Here is a 20874-nt window from a genome sequence, read left to right as displayed (position 1 = left end):
AAAAAAAACAAAACAAAACAAAAAACCAAACAAACCACGGCCTGTGACTTCACCAGAAAATGAGATTGCACTTCTTGTGTAGGCTGGAAGTCCTTACCTTAACCACATTCTAATCTAGAAACAAAAGACTTCTTACAGGGGAAAAAAAAATAAAATAGCCTCTCCTGTAAACCTGAACATGTTTATTCTAAAGTTGTCTTTCAGTGGCTGACTCCAAACCCAATCTCATGGGTAAATATTTGCAGAACCATTTGAGTGATGAAGGGCTTTCATTACCTGGGGGAATTTCCTGCTCCTCACCTTTGAGAGGCTCACCTGGCTGTGCAGGGTGGCCCCAGGTCCCTGCCCTGGCTGTCCCAGCTGGGGAAGAGCTGCTGAGGACCAGGCTGGATGTCCCCTTCCTCGGGATGGAGCCAGGCAGACCCTCGGAGCTCAGCCCCAAGAACCAGGGTCAATGTTTAACCCGAGTCTCTGGAGCTCTCAGCTCTTGCCTTCCTTTATTATTAACCCAGCCCCTGTTTTTCTGCCCAGCTGCAGAGCTGCAGACACACAGAGGAGACTTCAAAGAACTTCCTGATGGCAGCCTGAGCAAAGGTAATGCTCCTTTTGTGTCCTTTCCATTCCTGCACGGGGAAAAGCTGCACATTCCTGGGCTCTGCTCTTCTGCTGGGGCAGAACAACCTGGCAGCAGCCAGCTTGGCTTAACTGAGCCTTTTTTAATTAAATCACTGCATAAACCCAGCTGATTCCATCCTGGTTTGACCCGAACTGAAGTGTCTGTATCCTTAGTTGAAAAGTATGCACTTTAGAGAATTTAGAGAAATAAGAGAATTTATTTATTCCCTGGTGCATTCTTTTCCACTGCCTTTTTTTTTTCTTTTTTTCTTTTTTTCTTTTTTTCTCTACACCAACAGCTTTGTCTCTGTAACTGTTTTGTTTTGGGGTTTTTTTTGGTTTTTTTTTTTTTTTTTTTTTTTTTTTGTTTTTGTTTTTGTTTTTTTTTGGTTTTTTTCTCTCCTAATGATTTTTGTATTTTCATGTTTCATGCTCAAGTCTGTGAAGATTTGTGTCTTTTTCTCCCTGTGGAGACACACTAGAGAAAATGTACATTTACATCAGTTCTTTCTCTGAGCTCACCCAGTCCTGCTGTACCATTTACATTCATCCCGCACCTTTGATTTTTTCCCCTCTGCTCTTGGGTAAAGTGAATTCTACAAGAAAACTTCTTGCTGAGGCAAATGCCCTCAGCACAGCACAGAAAAGGACAGGGACATTCATCTCGTTTGTTCTGGTTGCTGTGTCAATGTGCTGGGAATTCTTCGTTTTTTACATCTTGAGTATTTGTTTCTAAACTATGAATATTTGCTTTTAAATATGTTTTTAAATTTGTTTTAATGTGTGTGCTATGTGGTGGCTCAAAACTGGTCTGCAGAGGGAGGGATTCACTTGCTCAAATATATATATTTTTCATTTTTTTATTTGTTGTGACATAAATTGACATGAGAAAGAGTAGAATGGAACTTTGGCTGAGGTGGAGCAAGGAAGGAAATTGGAATGATGATTGAGAATGAAAGTTTAAGCAGGTACTTTCAGACATCCAGAAAGCAGCTGATCATTGTGCTGTGTATCAGACAAATACTATGTTTTTGGAAAGCAAAACCATTTTAATAGAAACGGGGTTTGAAAAATCAAATCAATCAAAATCAAGTTTGTGGAAGAACCAAATCCTCCCTGTCACCAGCTGCTCTGGATTCCTTTTTGCTCCGTGAGGAAATCCTGTAGCACAGGTGTGATCCCCAACATCTCAGCCCCAGCTCATCCTTTAGGGAGACCTGGGAGAATTCTCCTCTCTGTCCTCTGCCTGGCAGGAAAACTCTGATATTCCATGCTCCAGCTGTTGATTTAGGGGATCATTGGCAAGGGATGACAACGTGGCCAATGGATATTTCCAAACCTTCCACCACGTCTGGAGAGGTTCAGTCGTTGCTCCCCACTGAGGAATCCTGGAGTGAAAGGGAATATTGGTGGTGTAAATGAGCATTTATTGGGATACTGTCAGTACAGGTCCAAGTGACCCCGAAAATCTAAATCATAACACAGAAAAAAATAAATGAAGAGTTGCCTGATTTGAGGAAATGGAAACTTTGGCTATGAATTAAAAGAGAAGCTTTGAACCCCTTTCTACAATGGCCAGATTCAGATGCAGCAATTTACCCAAAGATTAAGAGATAAACAAGCAAAGAAAACAGAATCAAACACAAACCTGGCCTCTAAAAGAACGGGGGAATTGGCAAAGATTGAAAAAGGACCCTGTGTCTGTTCAAAGGTGACCTGGGTCAGCAGAGGATGAATTTGTCATCGTTTTTTATCAGGAGTTTAATGTTTGTTAAGAGTCCAGAGATTTCTCCATTTCCTGAGCAGTTTTTTTTTCCCCTCAATCTGGCAATTCTACAAAGCATAAATTAGACTTTAAAGGAATTTGCCTGGCTTGTGGTGAGTGCCACGAAATGCAAATACAGACGATGGCATCAAAAGGGGCAGGAGAGCTTTGAAGATGCAGATTTTGTCAAGGGGCCAATGGAGCAGGGAGAACTTGGATCCTCAGGAGAGGACACTGCCTGCTGGGGACAGCAAATGCACCTCGGGGAGGGAACAGGGACAACTTCATGGATTTCCCTTGGGTAATCCCTCAGCTGCCTCATGCCAGCCTCAGAGCTGAAGTGGTTAAGGACAAAAAAAAAAAAAAAAAAAAAAAAAAAAGAGTTTCCCTCATGGATCTTCTGGAGAAAAAAGAGGGAAAGGAGAAGTGGCTGAATTCTATTTTGCTCCTATTAAAAGCAGACAAAGTCTTTGTGCCTGAGCTGATTTCTGGCTCTGCTGGTGTGGGAGCCAGCAGTGAAATTCCCAGTCCAACAGGACCTGGAGCTGTGGATGGGTTTTGGTTCATTTGTTGGTTGGGGTTTAGTTGGGGGTTTGGGATTTTTCGAGTTGTTTTTTTTGGAAGCCAGTCCCCGAACCACGGTGCTGATACTGAATGATAGAATACATTGGATGTCACCTTCTTTTCCTCCATGGACACAGGAACAGAGAGCAGAAAAACCTCATTTTCCAGCACCACTTCCCCATCAAAGCTCGGTGCCATTATCCTGAAAATAAACATCTCAGACTTTCTTGGGGCAAAAAGGCAAAGTAGGGACGGGTTTTTATTCCTCACTCCAGCTTCTTATTTCCCACATCACTCCCCAGCACTAGACTCCATTGTGTGCCAGCCATCAAGTCTTAAAACTCACAGATAATAACAGAAATCCATCCCATGATATGATCAGGGTTTCTTTAGCAGCATCTAATGATGTTAAAATAAATGGAATTATGTTGCTTTTCCTTTTTTTTTTTAAGTCGGTAAATTCCCAAAGAGGATTTTCCCCATTTCTACAATGTGCTTAAGGACTTAGAGCTCACTATCAAATGCAGATTTATTATGGGCATGAGGGCTGCCATGTGGCAGCCTCTGCTCAGAGCTGCTCAGGCCCTTTTTGTTCTGCTCCAGGAGGGTTTTTTTTTCCCATCTTCATCCTGATTCCTGAGGCCAGATGTGGCCTTTTGCGGGTTTTTGTTTTTAATGATTTAGAAAAAAAAGTGATAAACACTTTAAAACAAAGAGCAGGGAAAGGTGGGGTTGTGGACAGGAGCTGGAAAATATCACTCTAGTGGGACTAGAAAAAAATATCCTTTTTTTGAGGATATTCCCACGGAGTTGAGTGGATGCTGGATGCAATCTCAGCCCCTCTGCTCTGCACAGGAGCTCCCAGCTCTGCCAAAAAAATCTCTGCAGGATCCCAGAGCGAGGAACACTCCCAGTGCAATGAGGCACCCGAGACAGCCCTGGGGTGGTGGAAAGCAGGAAAATTGGGTGTATTTAGGGAGGGACTGTGCCGTCTGAGGTGTGCCTCTCTTTGCTTTTATGGCTGTGGGACCAAGGACAGGCCGTGGCTGAGAAGAGCTGGGTGTTTGTTGGGTTGATCAGGAAGGGCACCTGAGCCTTTTACAGCACCTCTTTTGATAACCCAAATCAGATCCCATCGCTGAACCAACAAAGCGTTAAATTATTCTCATATTTTGCAACGCAAAATAAATAAAATAGGAACTGTCAGCGCAGATAAGATTTGAAAGCCACTGCAGTGCTCAGAATACACAACTCTGGCCTGTCACTGGAATATCATTAAGAGATCTTAAAAATAAGGATTTTTAAAGAGCACCAAGATGGGATTGGATTAGTGAAGTGTTGAGGTTTTGTGCACAATATGTGAGGGTGCTTTGTCTGGCAAGGACATTTTCCTGCTCCTGTTTCTCAGCCCTTCTTGATGGAGACTTTAAAAAAAAAAAAAAAAAATTCTTGATTTACTCTGCACAATTCTTTGTTTTGTTCAGCACAAAGACTTGAAAGTTGCCAAAAGTAAATGACAAACTATTGGAGAAAGAGAAATCCAGTCCTTTAAGCAAAGTTTTCCACTGGTGTTTAGATATTCCCTGTCCCCATAGGATGAACTTAAAAAAAGTTCAAACCATTCCATGGTTTTATGAAACAGTCTCAGCCAAAAATTAATTATTAATGTTCAAGAGATATGTCTTGGACCAATTAATTCTAGCCTTCATGAAACCAAACAATGGTTTTATTAAATTACCAGATCAGATGCACAGATTTAGCGGCTGCTAAGTTTTTTTTTCTGATAGAATTCTATGAACAGAAACTTTCTGAGAAGAGCAGAAAGCACAACCAATATTTTACTGAAAATCATTTCCAGGTAATCTTTTCTGCAGGAAAAAAAAAAAAAATCACCTTTTCTCTGTATTCTTTCAGTGCTGATGAAAGGGCTTAGAAAGAGCCTTCAGAGAAAGGATTTGCCAGCCGAGGCCTTGGGCACATTTTCAAAACTCAGACACTTCCACCTTGTCTTTTGTTCCCGGCTCGAATTCCCCAAATCCTCTTAGGTTAATTTGTTTTCCAGCACAAACCCATACGAAACCTAAACCGCCAGAAGGGCATTTGCTTTTTTATTATTATTTTATATTTTTTTTATTTCGCTGGATAAAAATATGTGCGGTGGAGGGTTGAGCTCACCCCGCTGGGCCGGGGGATGTCGGGGGATGTCGGGGGATGTCGGGGAATGTCGGGGGATGTCGGAGGGTGTCGGGGGATGTCGGGGGATGTCTGGGGATGTCAGGGGATGTCGGGGGATATCGAGGGATGTCGGGGGATGTCGGGGGATGTCGGGGGATGTCGGGAGGTGTCGGGAGGTGTCGGGGGATGTCGGGGGATGTCGGGGCTTTCCGTTCGGCGCTGCCGGAGCCGCTCCCGCTCGGGAGCCGCCGTGGTGCTGAAGGGATAGCGCCGGACCGCGCCGCGCCCGCCCCGCGTCCTGCCCGTGTCCTGTCCGTGTCCCATCTGTGTCCTGTCCGTGTCCTGTCCGCGTCCTGTCCGTGTCCCATCTGTGTCCTGTCCGTGTCCTGTCCGCGTCCTGTCCGTGTCCCATCTGTGTCCTGTCCGTGTCCTGTCCGTGTCCTGTCCGCGTCCTGTCCGTGTCCCGTCCGTGTCCCATCCCTGTCCCATCTGTGTCCTGTCTGTGTCTCATCCGTGTCCCATCCCTGTCCCATTCCTCTCCTGTCCGTGTCCCATCCGTGTCCTTTCTGTGTCCCATCCGTGTCCCACCTCGTGTCTTGTCTGTCCCATCCCTGTCCCATCCGTGTCCCATCCGTATCCCATCTGTGTCCTATCCCTGTCCTATCCATCTCCCATCCCTGTCCCATCCCGTGTCCATCCCATGCCCATCTCGTGTCCAACTCCCCCCTGACCCCCACCCCGCTCCTGCTCCCTATTTTCCAGTCATTTTCCACAAAGGAAAGCAGTGTCCAAATGCTCCAGCAGGGCTTTCTGGAAGAAAAGTTGTTCAAAACAACATTCCTGCCCCAAAGCTGGTTTTAGGACGGAGTTATGGAAGTGCTGAGGTTGGAAAAGACCTCTGAACTCGCTGAGTCCAACCATGGACCCAACATGGCCAAATCCACTGCCCCATGTCCCCAAGTGCCACGTCTACACCACTTTTAAATCCCCCCAGGAATGGGGATTCCACCACTGCCCTTTTCTGGGAAAAGGGCAAGTTTTTGATGTCCAAACTTAAACCTCAAACTGATGTCCAACTTGAACGTCCACTGGCACATCCTGAGGCTGCTCCCTCTTGTCTTATCCCTTGTTTCCTGGGAGAAGGGACAGACCCCACCTCTCTCCGTGCTGAGCAAGGACATCCCCCCAGAGCCTCCTTCTCTCCAGGCTGAGCTCCCTCAGCCCCTCCTGGTTCTCCAGACCCTTCCCTACCTCAGCTGTTCTTCTTTGGGGTCACTACAGCACGTCAGTGTCCAAGGACAACATCCAATGTGTTCCATGGAACTCCCAATGTCCAAGGACAACCTCCACCATGTTCCATGGAACTCCCAATGTCCAAGGACAACCTCCACCGTGTCCCACAGAACTCAGTTTCCCCACCCTTGTGAAAAATGCTGAGATTTTAAACGCCAGCAGTGCTTCATGCCCCCAGTTCTGGGCTCTTGTGCTGCTTTGCCAGCACGGGGCCAGGAATTCCTCTCCAGCCTGAATTGCCTCAGGCTAATGAGGTGGGACACGCGTTATTCCTGGTGCTAAACTGCTGTTGTTGAACAGCTGCTGGATCCTGCCCCAGAGGGAAATCCATTCCCGGGTTGTATTTGGGGTTGTAAAGTTTGCAGCAGTGCTGGGGAAACAGCCGAGCCACGGAGCCGTCCTGAATTGTTCACAATGTTCAGTCACACAGAACAAGGGCCATAAACAGAGGGGTCAGGTGCTGGCTGGCCCCAGGCTGGGCAGGGACAGCGAGCACGGGTCACCCTCAGGGCAGGGGTGACCTGAGCACCGACAGCTCCGTGGGCACAGCCCATTAGCAATTGCCCTCTGGCCTGTGGGACTGGCTGCATCCAGGCAGCTCAAAAATAATGTAACCCCACTGGAGAGGCCGTGCACAGGCACTTCTGGGAGAGATCTGCAAGGAGCACAGGACCTGGAGTTAGGAATATCTGTGAAAATTCAGTTTTTCTTACTCAAACACTTCTGAAAAAACCCAACTTTCTGTTCCTCAGTGGCACCTGTAGGACCAAGGGGTCATCTCTGAGGTTGGCAAGGGTTAGGCTATTTCTGTTTATCCAATATCCCACCTGAATCCCTCTGCTGAGGGCTGAATATTGAGGATTTCCATGGCAGCATATTTGTCTGTGAAAATTCAGAGGTTTTTCTTACTCAAACGCTTTTGAAAATCCCCCAGATTTCCATTCCTCAGTAAAACCTGTAGGACCAGGGGATCAGCTCCAAGGTTGGCTATTTCTGGGCTATTTATATTGAGGTTGGCTGAGGGCTGGGCTATTTCTGTTTCTCAGATATCCCACCTGAATCCCTCTGCTGAGGGCTGAATAATTAGGACTTCCATGGCAGCATATTTGTCGGTGAAAATTCAGAAATTTTTTTTACTCACAAACTCTTGGAAAAAAACCCCAACTTTCTGATTCTTGGTACCACCTGTGGGACCAAAGGGGTCATCTCTGAGGTTGGCAAGGGCTGGGCTATTTCTGTTTATCCAATATCCCACCTGAACCCCCTTGCTGAGGGCTGAATATTTAGGATTTCCACGGAAACCTGTTTCTGAGCCACTCTTCCAGCCAGGCTGATGCTTGCCAGCTGATCCAGGGGTGCTGGAGGTGGCGGCTGAATTTATTCAAGCAATCACATTCTCTCTGCCAAGGCTAATGCCCATGAATACGGAGTTAGCAGAGCGAACTGACAGGGATTCCATCCCCATGAACATGGATAATGTTCCAGCCCTGGAGAGCAGCATTTAATTGATGAGTGAGGATTATATTTACACAGCAATTATAACAAAGTCAAGGTTGGCTTTCTGGGGAAAGCTGTTTGCTTTGTCCTCGCTGCCTGGTTGTCCAGGAAAGCTTTTCCTTTATGGACTGACAAAGAAAAAAATATTTTAAAAAAAGAAAATATAAATAAATGAGAACAGATGCACTCAGCTCTTTTCACAGGCTGCAAATAGCCCATGAAGCCAACTCAGGAGCCACACTGGGGTTGCCTTGGCTACCTCCATTAATTTACTCCATTCTGACTGGGATGCTGATTGTTTACCTGCTGAGGAATTAGCAGTCAGTCCCTGCTATCCTCAGATGGCTGCTCGGGGCCAATGTAAAATGGATGAGGGCTCATTGTAAATCCCACATGAGTCAATGGGCATCTCTGGCCCCGTTCCCTTCGGAGCTGGAATTAGCTGGCCCCGCTGCCGTGCCCTGAAATATGGATTTGTTTTGTCCTCAAGGCACCTCTGCAAGGTAAGGTAAAGCCACGGGCTCAGGTCAGGGATGGAAAGCTGGGGCTGGAGAGGCGACCTCAGAATCACCCAGAAGTCCTGGACCTCACTGTCCCTCCAGTCTGGATTTCTTTCCATTGGTAGGGAGAGAGGAAAGGAGCCTGAGGTTTGTCCAACTTGCTGGAGTTGGAAACTGGGAGGTAATTTCACATCTTGTGTAGTCAGAGAGAGCAGCAGCTGCATTCAGGTGCATTTTTATGGGGCCTTGTGGGGATTCTTACAATCTTCTCTTGTGTTAGAGCTGAGATTAATGCACGGGACGCAGTTTTCTTGTTGGGACTCAGATGTTTATTAATTCTTATCTAAAGCACAGTCTCTTTACAGGGCTGTGAGTTCCAGTTAACAAGGTAGAAATGGTGAGATGGAGATGCCTCTAACTCTTTCCAAGGTCTCTTAAGTGATAATTACCCAATAACAAGCTGACACCTATATTATTTATACTTTAAACCAAATAATTGACTGCCCAAGGTCTGCAATGTGGACCCTTTCACACAATAAGAAAAAAAAAAACACCTGAAACCATGAAAAAGAAAGAAAAAGAAGGACTTAGACAATGCCTCAAATCCTCCATATTGCTTCATTTATATTACTATACACCAAAATCTCAACATCTAAGTTTCCAGAATTCCACCAGAGCCTAGCTGGAATGAAGGAATGGAATTAAAAGCTGATGGATTTGGAAACAGGAGGGTGGTGAGGAGCTCAAAGCACCTCTGACCCCTGGCAAGGCAAGCAGAAATGAGCAGGAGATGCCCAGAGAGCACCTGCAGACCCTGGGGGGAAGAAGAGCTGTGGTCAGCACCAAACTCCAATGCCACACTCATCCTTCCTCATGGACAGACAGGGACCAGCACCTGGAATCCTGACATTCCGAAATGGTCAGAAACATCTGTCCTCCTCCTGAAGTCTGAATTCAGTGAGGTTTAGGTCCATCTTTAGTTACTGCAGAAGTGGAATATCCCCACATGGCTTTTCCAAGGATATCCTGTGCCAAAGACAGGGAAAATCAACTTGGGAGTCTTGAGCTTTTTACCACAAAAGGAGCTTTTTGTTTCCTCTCAGCCCAAGCTAGGTCCTGACAGGGAAATTTTCTCCTCAGTTGACATTAGAATTAACTTGTTGACATCGTTAGCAGAGCACATAATAGATAGCTGAAGTGCTCTGATATTTATCTTTAGGTCAACAGCCCTTGAGACTCCAGAGACAAATTAGAAAAAAAGCACAGACTCTTTATTAGTAGAACCTAATTTAACTGTATTCAAACTTCATTGAGGAGTGAAAAAAAAAATGGCCTTTCACAATGCACCCTTGCTTTATGAAGTATGGAATAAGAATATCAGATTAGTTTGATGCTGGTTCCTATTAGGCACCACAGCAGATGAGAACGCACAAATCCCCTCCCTGAGTCAGGACTCTTGGATGTCAAATCAAAGCCCAGGTGCTCCACAACCCATTTCCTTTCCTCGGTGTTTTATGTTTCCTAGAGCTGTAATTCTCCCCAGGAAACCAGCAGAAATCTTAATTTCTTACCCCCCTCCCTGCCCCGAGTAACAGCTCTGGTGATTTAAGCAGCCCAGCACATGTTCCTGCACTGTCTGCACCTCCTGCTCGCCAGGAACGGGGATGTGGGGAGGAAAAACCGTGGAGGAGAGGAAAGGAAATGACATTAACCTCTCCCATCTGATAAATAAGGGCTCCATTCAGCTGCAGTAATCCACATCCTTCCCTGGAGATCCAGTTAATGTAATACCTAAGGGCTCGGTTAATTTCGAATTATTTCCACGCTGGCCAGCTGATTTCTTGGTGATTTATTCATTCACCGTGCACTTGGAACAGGGCTGGAGCCCTCCTGTCATTCCCAACACCCTGAACAACCCCTCAGATGTGCCAGAGGCTCTGGGACACCCCCAGGGCTTTTCTGTGCCCCCACAAAGGGACTTTTGTGCTGATTTTTCATGGGAACACCACCCTGTGAGCACTGAGGGTCCACGAGCTGCTCCTCTCTGCAGGGACCTCCTCCCTGCCCGATCAAACACTCAGCACCTGCAGCTTTTATGGAATTAAAAGAGAGTTTGAGCCTGGAATGGGGAGAAATTTAGAGCAGCAGCCTCAGCCAGGCTGCAGGAAGGGTCCTGCACGTGTTTTCTGGGGTTTGAGGTGATGGATTGGGATCAGTGGCTGCTGCAGGGTGAGTGGAGGGATGAAAGGATGAGGATTGAAATGGGTTTTTTCCCCTTTCCCCCTTTGCCATACACGGATGGCTCCAGGGTCTGCTCAGCTGGAGGAACCTGTGGGGACAAGGGAAACCTGCAGGCATCGAGGGAGGGCTTTCCAGGGAATCAGGGAACACAGGAACACTTGGAAATCAGTGGGAAACACCAGTCTGACGGGAAAACACGGGACTCCTCTTAGTGTCAGGAAAATGAACCCACAAACACCAGAGGTTTGTGTCCAAAAAGGAGACAGAGAGTCCTGGAACTTTATCTGAATAAAGGGAGAGGCCATTGGACATTCCCCAAGGGATCTCTCAAGATTTTTAGAGGATGCAGCCTCCTTTTTATCCCAGTTTCCCTCTCTCCTTCCCCATGGGCTGAGGTACTTGAGAGGTACAGATCCCCCAAAATTCCCAATACCCCCCCAATACAGGAGCTGACTTTTTTATTCCCTTTGTTACTTGTTTTGCTATTTTTCTATTGCAAACATCTATTTGCATCCCCCTCGATCACATTGTGGAATAAGTTGCACTAAGCAAGGGATCATGCATGGTAAAAAATTAGAATTTCTATAGCACATAAGAGGGAAAAAAAAGCATTTTTTAACCCCAGTCCATTAGATACTCACCAAAACTTGTCCCATTCTCATCTTTTCCATGTTTGGACCATTACACGGGCTAACTATTTTATTCCCTTTGTTATTCCTTTTGCTCTTTTTCTATTGCAAACATCTATTTGCAAACAGCACTTTGAGTAATTTAATTTTCCCACACGTCAGTATTAATCCACAAACCCCTGGAACCACGGGAATCTTGTCACTGGCATCGAGGCATTTGGCATTAAGTTCCTACATTTTGAGACACGTTCCTTCCTCTTTGATTTTTTTTTTTTTTTCCCTTTAGGGAGTGTAACTACCAGAACATAACAACCCAAAGTTGGGTGCAATTTTGCAACTTTTCTGATGCTGTAAGGAGCTGTGCTCCCAGGGTTCATTATGAGGCTGTCTTGAGGCTTGCTGGTGAAACAGGAAAAACAAGAAACACAACCTCACTGCGGTGCTTAATTGAAGTGCATTTATTGACTGTTTTTAAGTTCTTATAGCAACTGTGTTTGCTGAGAACTGAGGGCTCTTGGCTTTAATTCACCCTGAGCAGACAAAAAACTTGACAAAAACCTGTCCCACTCCAGGGCTGGACTGGGGTTGGGCTGGAAGCTGCAGCTGGAGATTGGAGGTTTCCCTCTCCTTGTGGAGATCTCCCTCTCCTTGTGGAGATCTCCTGCTCCTTGTGGAGATCTCCCTCTCCTTGTGGAGATCTCCTGCTCCTTGTGATGCTGTTCAGCTTCTCTCCCTCTCCAGGACCCTCGTGTGGGGATGAAAATGCCAGAGGTAAATCAGGAGCATCATGCTGGGCACGTTTTTTGGTGATTTCTTGGTGCCAGGGCAAGTGACCTGAATCACCAAAGAGAATAAACCCCTTGGCTGAAGAGATCTTAAAGATTCTTCAAGCTGCAAATCTTTTGAAGACCCAGCATTCTCTGGATCGTACCGCTGAGGAGGGAGGACTGAGAGAAATCCAAATCAGTGCCAGAGGATGGATTTCTGCTGGGAAATGCACCTTTGGTACAGCAGTGCTGATCCTGGTGGGTACTGAATGCTGCTGAATTCTTGTCCTCGTGCATCTGCATTGGAAATTCAGGCAGAAAGCTGCTGAATTCTTATCCCCATGTATCTGCACTGGAAATTCAAGCAGGAAGCTGCTGAATTCTTGTTCTTGTGCATCTGCATTGAAAATATGGGCAGAAAGGTGCTAAATTCCTATCCCCCTGCAGCTGCAGTGGCAATTCAGGCCGAAAGCAGCAGCCTGTGACCGTGCTGCAGCCTGCAGAGCAGCTCCTGGCTTCCCTCAGTGGGCAGTGGTGCCTCCAGCTGCGGTCTGCTGAACTCTGCCCAGTTTTTGTCTGGATTCAGGGAACTTGTTCCATTGGCAGGAAGGAGTTTGGAGCTTTCTGCCTTATCTCCCCATCGATCTGAAGTGGGGAGAGGAGCAGCAGGATTGAGAGCAGCCGCCTGATGAGAGGGACAGGGTGGGAATGCAGAGGGCAGGAGGGGTGGAAATCAGCCCTGGAATGGATGGAATAGGTGAATAGATGGAGTAGATGGAATAGTCGGAGTAGATGGAGTAGGTGGAGTAGATGGATGTGGCCCTGCCCTGGTGCAGGAGATAAAGCTGAGCTGGCAAGGAGCAGTGAGACATTTTTGGATGTGATGTCACACTGGTTTCACCTCTAACCTAATGTTAAATTAAACTGGCTTAAACGTGGGGGGTTTTATTTGTATTTTGTTTGGGGTTTTTTGTTGTTGTTGGGGTTTTTTTGGTTGGTTTGATTTGGGTTTTTGGGGGGGGGTTGGCGAGGTTTTTTTGTTTTTTTGTTTGTTTGTTTTTGTTTTTTTTGTTTTGTTTATTTTTTCGTGTTTTTTTTTGTTTGTTTGTTTGGTTTGGTTTGATTTAGATTGGATTTTTTGGTTTGGTTTGGTTTTATTGTCATTTGTTTCGCGGTTTGTTTTTTTTTTCCCCAAAACTTTTGGAACCCTTTTGGCTTTTCAGAGCTGCTGGCGCTCAGCTCAGAGCAACACCAGCACCAGCAAGGCAGGTAAAGGAAACCTCTGGATCCTCACTGTTCCAACTCAGGTGCAAATCTGGAGGAGATGAGGTTCTATTCGAGGAGCCTGTGATGCAAATTTATGCAGATGACAGTCATTAGCCTCCATATGTTTGTTTTTCTGCTGGCTGGGTAAGGAAGAGGAGAACTGGCCTGGAAATTGCAGATTTGTGCCCAAACTGCCAACTTAAAAAAGCTTTAGAGGCTGAAAGAGACTGAGTGTCGGTTCTTTGGGGATGGCAGAGGAGTGGGAGGGTGGAAGTTGTTTCATCACCGGCCACCAACCTCCTGGCTGCTTTTCCCTGGCATTTTTTAGCAGATCCTTGTGCCATGGGCTGCCAGGAGCAAAGCCCAGGAGGGCACAGGCAGCAGCAGCAATTTGACACAACCCTAATTAAGAATTGATTGTTCTTCATTAATAATTTAATGAAGGGTAAAATCAGTGTCTGCATCTTGGTTCTACGCTGTAGCAGAGCATCCCCAGGGATGGGTTTTGTCCACCTGAGCCAGAGCACCTGGAAGGGCCTGTGCAAGTGGGAGATTTTTATACTCACCTCATTTTTGTGGTCACTGTGACCTGTTAAATACCTGCCCCAGCTCTTTGGGGTCCTCTCCCCTCTCAGGTGACAGGGACAGAAGCTGAGCTGATCTCTGCTCAACCAGTTCAGAGCGTGGAGTGAAGCAGGAATTGAAAATAAGCTGCCCTCACAGCAGGTTATTTCAAAACAATCAGGTCTTCAGCCGTGTCTTGGTGACATTTATTGCACAGGCAGGTGCTGGGCTGCCAGGATAAAATCCAAGGCCCAAAGCCATCTGTGCTGCCTGCAAAAAGCCCTTTCCACTTTTTCAGCAGCCCTCTGGTCAAGGCTGCAGGGAAGGGGCTGCAATAACCTCTGGATCAGTTATCAGGGAAATGGGGAAGGTTTGGGGCCAAGTCGGTTCCTGGTGTAAATCCCTTGGTTGCTTCACACTCATTGCAAAGCAGACTTTGAGCCTTTTCTTGAGGAAAAAAAAACAATTGGGAAAAACTGCTGGGCTCCCTAAAGCAGCGTTTTTCCCACCAGTCTGAATGTGCTGAAAGGACGGGATTTTCTGTGAACTTTTCCCAAACTTTTCTTGCCTTTTTTTTTTTTTTTTTTTCTTCCCTTCTCTTTGAGAAGGGGAGGAGTTGTGTCTAAAAAAACCAAACCCAACCTGTCGTCCTCAGCCCTGCCAACCTGTCAGTCCAGCCATGCAAGAAGAGAGGGAGAGACACAGAGCCAAAGAAAGGAGGGAGTGAAGCAGAGATTCCTTCAAACCTCAGCAGGACATTAAGGTAAAACTCATTTCTCACTCCCTTAATTACCCTTTCCCCTTGTGTTTGTACATGTAAACAGAAATTCTGTTGCCTTAGAGAGCTTTAAACTCACTGAACTCCGCGGGTGGGAATAACCTGCTGCTGGTCCAGCCGGAGGGGCTGTTCGGAGGCAGCCCTGGCAGCTCTGCTGGTTGTTGTTTGGAAACACGATTTGTGCGCCCGGAATCCCTGTTCATTTGAATATTAAAGGGAGGCAGAGCTTGTTCGAGCCCATGTTGTTAGGGAGGGTGCAAAGCGCGGTAATTGCAGGGCTGAGCCCGGCTCTAATTACCGCAGATCAGGGCGAGAACTTGGTCAGAGAGGAGGGAAATCCTCCCGGAGCTGCCGAGCTCAGGGCTCTGCCACCTTCTCCTGGGCTCCTGGTGGCCCTGTCACCTTCTCCCAGGCTCCTGGTGGCTTTGTCACCTTCTCCTGGGCTCCTGGTGACCCTGTCACCTTCTCCTGGGCTCCTGGTGGCCCTGTCACCTTTTCCTGGAGCACCTGGCTGGGCTCCTGGTGGCTTTGTCACCTTCTTCTGGACTCCTGGTGGCCCTATCACCTTCTCCTGGGCTCCTGGTGACTTTGTCACCTTCTCCTGGGCTCCTGGTGATCCTGTCACCTTCTCCTGGAGCACCTGGCTGGGCTCCTGGTGGCTTTGTCACCTTCTTCTGGACTCCTGGTGGCCCTATCACCTTCTCCTGGGCTCCTGGTGACTTTGTCACCTTCTCCTGGGCTCCTGGTGATCCTGTCACCTTCTCCCGGAGCACCTGGCATGGTCTCTGGGCTGTGGGACCACCCAGACCATGGGCATGAGCCACTTTGGCTCCTTTTTGTCCTCTCTGTCTGCTGCTGGAGGAGCTCAGCACTCTCTGAGAGATTCCTGAGGGTTCCCTGGGGTTCCTGAGGGTTCCCTGAGTTTCCTGAGGGTTCCCTGAGTTCCCTGGGGTTCCTGAGGGTTCCCTGAGTTTCCTGAGGGTTCCCTGGGGTTCCTGAGGGTTCCCTGAGTTTCCTGAGGGTTCCCTGGGGTTCCTGAGGGTTCCCTGGGGTTCCTGAGCCAGAAGGGCAGAGCTCTCAGTGGAGCCCGAGGACACTGAGGAGTGTGAGAACTGGTGTTTGGGATGAGTCAGAGGGTGGCTCTGCCCCGGGAGCCTGCGCTGGGTTTGTTGGGACAGCTGGAGGAGTTGTCCCGAGGCTGAGGAACAGGAACAGATAATTTATTTGGTCTCAGCTGTCTGTGTGTCACCCCGGCCCTGAGCACTAATGTGTCAGGAGCCTGCTGAGAGGTTTTGTCCCTATGCCATGAAAATCCACCAAAAAAAAAAAAAGGTGATAGAGAAAGAATCCTGCTCACTCCCCTTAGAAATCCTTCTATTCCCGTAGTTCTAAACCCTGAGCAAACGTTTTAAGCTACCCTGAAAACCTTGTAGTACGTTTCTGAGCAGGCTGAGGGTGTGGGGAGGCCACACCAGAGGCAGGGAGGGGACAGGATTTCCTCTCCTCGCTGCCTCTTGGGGGTTTTCACTCCCTCACCTGTCCAGAGCAGCTCACCTGGCACACAGAGGGAGCTGAAAGGTGGCAGTGGGACAATGCAGCTGTCACTGGAAGGCTTGGGACACCTTTGCCAGGGCTGTGGTTGCACATTCCTGGCTTCTGCATCTTCCCTGGTAGTCAAACTTCCTCAAATCCTCGTGCCTGTGCTGTGGATCAGAGATCTTTTCCAGGCAGTAGCCACCATGAGCCTGGAAATCCAGAGGGGCTCCGGGCTGTGAGGGCTCCTCTGTGCAGGAAAAAACCTTTGCAAAGTCCTGGTGTTCCATCCTTTCCCTTTCTTCTGGGATTGTGTCCTCCTGGGAGCCCTGACTCGTTCCCTGTGGGGATGGTGATGCAGTGTGATTACAATAAATTTAATAAGCATTTAATAAACAGAAAACCCCCTTTTTTTAGTGTTTTCTGTAGTATTGTTGTGAGCTTTCTTGCCAGAGCTGGAACTGAGAGGGAAGTGAATGTAGTGGGTGGAGAAGAGGAAGTGAATATTTAAGTTTTGGTGGAGATAAGTTTTACTCCTTTTTACAGTAACAGAAATTAGTCACTGAAAGAAGGAAAGGAGGAAAATCAACTTTCCTGATCTGCAAATATTTCACTAATGAACCTCACAGCTCCTCTCCTCTCCTCTCCTCTCCTCTCCTCCCCTCCCCTCCCCTCCCCTCCCCTCCCCTCCCCGGGTTTTTCTGAAGCCAGAACAGACATTCTGGTGCACTCTCCTAATTCCTGCTCCGGACAAGGTGTGAAAGCAGTTGAGATAATGAGATCGGTGCTGCTAAATCAGCCGAGCCCCGCAGAGCTGAGACAGCAGATCCATTCCTGACAAAACCAGGATTTCACAGCACTTGTGGATGGATGGTTTGGCAGAGGCTGGCCAATGTCAGCTGATCAATCAGAGTTAACCAGCTGCAAACTGGCTAAATTCGGGTAGTAATACCCGGGCAATCCATATTTTAGGTGGGTTTCATTAGTGTGGCAACAACTCCGTGCTACAAGAGTGGGAATTACCAGCCAAGTCCTCCCCAGGATTTGTTCCTGTCACTGCCCAGGCAGGGACTGATGGATCAGTTGGAGGAGTTTCTCCTAAAGAACCAAAACTTGAGCAAAGGACTTGTTCCCAGACAAAAAAAGGTTGAAATCTGAGTCTCCCCTCTGCCAGCAGAGGTTCTGAACAGCTGGTGGAAAGGTCAGGTGGAAAACACTTCACTCGGAGAGAGTTTCTGCCTTTCACCAGGACGCTGCTCCCTCACCTCAGTTTTCAAGAGTTAGACACGGTTAAGGGATAAAAGGCTTTTATTTCAAGTGTTTGATAGGGATTTTTATGGCGCAGCATTCTGTTAAGGTGGGATACTCTGAAATCCACATATATGGTCAACTGATATATAATTTTATGGACCTCGTAAATGAGCATATTTAACAAAGGTGCTCTAATGAGAGCCTTGAATGAATAGCGTGACATCTTTTTATCTCGAAGTATTTTCTCTTAGTTTGAGTTTATAGGATATGTTTTAGGAGGGCTTTTGGTTTTTTAAGACAGCAAAAGCCTTTCACCGGGATGCTGCTCCCTCACCTCGGCATTCCCTGGCGTGACTGGAATTCTGGAGAGTGGCTGATGATGCTCTGCCCCTTTTGCTGTTATTAGTCACCTTTTCTTGCCCAATATTCTCACCCCCGGCTTTTGGTGAGAAGGTTTGCTGACAGAACGCCCCTTTCCAGTAATTCATTGTGCAATTAAACCGCTGTGTGATAAACACAGAGGAGCCCAACAAGCGAACAGCGCCTCACATTTCTGCTTTTAGACCAGGAAAAGGGCTCGATTTGATTCTTCACCTTCTCATCTCCAGTTGTAAAAGAGGACTTGTCTGTCCTGTCTGGCAGGAGGCAGAGCTGGAGCTCAAGTGGCCGTGCTGCATTTCACAAGGGACTGTTCATTTCTTGTTTTTCAGTCATGATTCCATCTCTGGTTCCCCTTTTTAAAGCAGATAAATTCATGTTCTGAAGGGAGGATAATCTTCAGCGCCTCAGCAGCTCATTGTGGTGAGAGGTTGGGCTGGAGAATCGGGAGATTGGAGAGGGTTTCAGCCCTTAATTTCCTGTGGGAAGGTTCAGGAGAGGAGCCATTGAATTTTGGGGTTCTCCTTGCTGTCGTGGTACAGGAGGGTGGCTCAGCACTTCCCAGAGGAGATCTAAGGACTGGCATTGGATAAAAATCAACAGATTGGCAAACAAACTAAAAAAAAAAAAAAGGGGTAATTTTAGTGAACAACCAGTTTTTCAGACACGTTTTCTTCAAGGGAAAATCAAGATGTTCTCACAGATCTGTGCAAAAGGACTGACTTGGATAAAAGAGGAAAATTTTACTGGAAAAGAGCTGGAAAATTTCTGTGTTTAACAAAGGCATCTCCATTCCTGAGACAACTTCACAAAGCATCTCCAGTTCCTTTGGAAAATTCTCTGACAAACTGGTTTCAAATTGTCCCCAAATTTTGTGCTCATCAGCATCAGGGCACTGTTTTGGAGTGGCAGAGCCTGCACCAGCTGGCCCTGCTCACTCCTGACTTTACAGAGCCCGTTTTGGATGGTCAAGTGGCCCCTTTTGCTCTCCAGGAAATGCTGATCCCCAGCAGCCCTGGGAGAAAGAGCCATTTCCTCGCTGGCTTTGTCCCACTCAGGGATAGATGAGGACAAATCCGAGCCACGGAGATGATGTTCACTTCATAAAAGTGGAGGCCATAAAACACAGGCCACTTTCCACCGGAAATCTCAGCAGGGAAATTGAAATATTTCTATTTCCACTCACAAGCCTTCAGCAGCTGTTTGACTGTTCATGAAAATCCTTTCAGTTTTCCACAACTAAATGAGGAAAACGCTTTCCAGGAGCGGCCTGTGGTGAGATTTCCAGTGCACTCTTGCTCTGGATAGACTCAGAATATTAATCTTTTCATGGTATTTTGTCACCACAACCAGTTATTCCACGAAATAATGAGGCAATTGGTGCCTCATGCAAAAAGAAAAAAAAAAACCCTCCGACAATTCCTGCGAGTTTCTGTCGTTCAGGCCTCGGAAAGGTTTGATTTGGATGTTTTTCAGTGGGAATAAAGTAATTAGTGCTTTGCTTTATCTCCAGACTGCTCAAACATGGTTCAGTGGTTGGTGAGGCAGTTTTGGATGGAGGTGCAGTTGCCCTGGCAACAATCGGGAGTGAAATCAGAACCTCTGGAGCAGGCGGTGGAATGCGGTTCCACTCGGGTGACGATGGGTCAGAGCGCTTTAATGGGCAGAACTCAATCCCCTACAAAGGGATTTATTGCCGCTGTGACATCAGACCCACACTTATTTATCGCCGCAAATTCCTCAGCTTGTGACAGACCTCGGCTGAAATCTGCTTGGTGGGAGAAAAAAAAAAACCAACCTCGGGGAAATGCCAGTTCATCATTTTGTTTTCCAAACCAACAAGAGCCTGTGTGTCCCAGGGATTTGGGAGGAATATCTTCCAAAGGAGCGAAATCCAGAGTTAATGAGTGGCTGTCCTGGACACCAGGAATGGTTCTGAGAACCTCAAAGCTCCTCTCTGCAGGGTTCTGAGTGTGCTGGCCCGAATCTGCTGGAGAACTTCTGCACTTGCCGGGTTTTACATCACCAAAACAATTCCCAGCGATTTCCAGGATGGTAATTTGGGCTCTTAAACCTTGATTGCATTCGCTGACAGACGAGACCTTGCAGGAGCAGGTCCTAAAGCAAGGCTGGAAGAAAAGGTTCCCTGTTCGGTGTGGAGGGGCAATATTTTATCCCTCCTGCCTGGAGGTTTTTCCAACTCCTGCCATAAGGATCCTTTTATTCTGCAAGATCCCAGAATTCTTTCTAAATAGATACAATGGCCAGGTCTGGGACAGGAGAATGTGCTGCCTGCAGCTTTAAGCGAATGCAGGTTAGGATGCCAAAATCTGTCCCTCTACCCTAAACCAAAAGAACACAAAGGTTGGCATCCCTTGGGATGTCCCTACAGACCTCTGTCACACATAGAAATCCTGTTTTGGTGGCATCAGAAATGACCCTTGGCACTCATTTTAAGTAGATGGCCCTTGAACCTTTCACCAGTTTTCCTTTTGAATCAATGGAGGTGGTTCCCATTCATCTTTTAATTTGAAAAGCAGATTTTTTTTTTTTTCTCAGTCACGGCTGGTACCCTGCACATCCTTTCATTGTTGATAGGAGGCTTTTACAACAATCAAAGCCCCGAGCTGGTGAGCTGTTCCTCTCCTTGGAATCAATCCTGGAGAACAATTGAGCCAGACAATGACACAACCTGGTTCTTGTCTTCCTCAGTGGGAAATGGGCTCAGAGCTTTGCATCCATAAACAGCCAAGGCTGAGGAGTGACCTCAAAGCCGAGTTTTACACTGCAGAACAAAGAGATTCCCGAGCCTGATTGGAAAAACAGTCCCAGAGCAAATCGATGGCACAAGATCATGATTATCAGCACACGTCACGGTGTGATGTCCTGGGAAGGCTGAGCTGGAACAGAGACTGCACAGAGCTGAGAATAAAGCAGAGATTTATTCCAAGGCTCCAGGATCCACCTGGGGCAGGACAAGAGCCTGGCCAGGGCTACAGCCAAGGGGGACCCAAAGTGGTCCCCAAATGGACAAAGGGTCACCAGGGCTCAGCCTTGG

At 47.2% G+C, this 20874-nt stretch overlaps 1 protein-coding gene across 1 annotated transcript in view; it reads left to right on the top strand.

Annotated features, from left to right (window-relative positions):
* Positions 1-547: 547 nt before the first annotated feature.
* KCNJ16 (potassium inwardly rectifying channel subfamily J member 16) overlaps positions 548-20874 on the top strand; it is a 33356-nt gene continuing 13029 nt past the window's right edge. Inside the window, exons 1-2 of the mRNA XM_066332331.1 lie at positions 548-594; positions 14532-14639. The gene's annotated coding sequence lies outside the window, so the exon portion shown is untranslated. The remainder of the gene's footprint in view (positions 595-14531; positions 14640-20874) is intronic.

The sequence above is a fragment of the Sylvia atricapilla genome, chromosome 18, assembly GCF_009819655.1.
Source record: "Sylvia atricapilla isolate bSylAtr1 chromosome 18, bSylAtr1.pri, whole genome shotgun sequence".
Lineage (NCBI taxonomy): Eukaryota > Metazoa > Chordata > Aves > Passeriformes > Sylviidae > Sylvia > Sylvia atricapilla.
The sequence above is the reverse complement of the archived record's forward strand: the minus strand, read 5'-3'. Positions and strand labels throughout refer to the sequence as shown.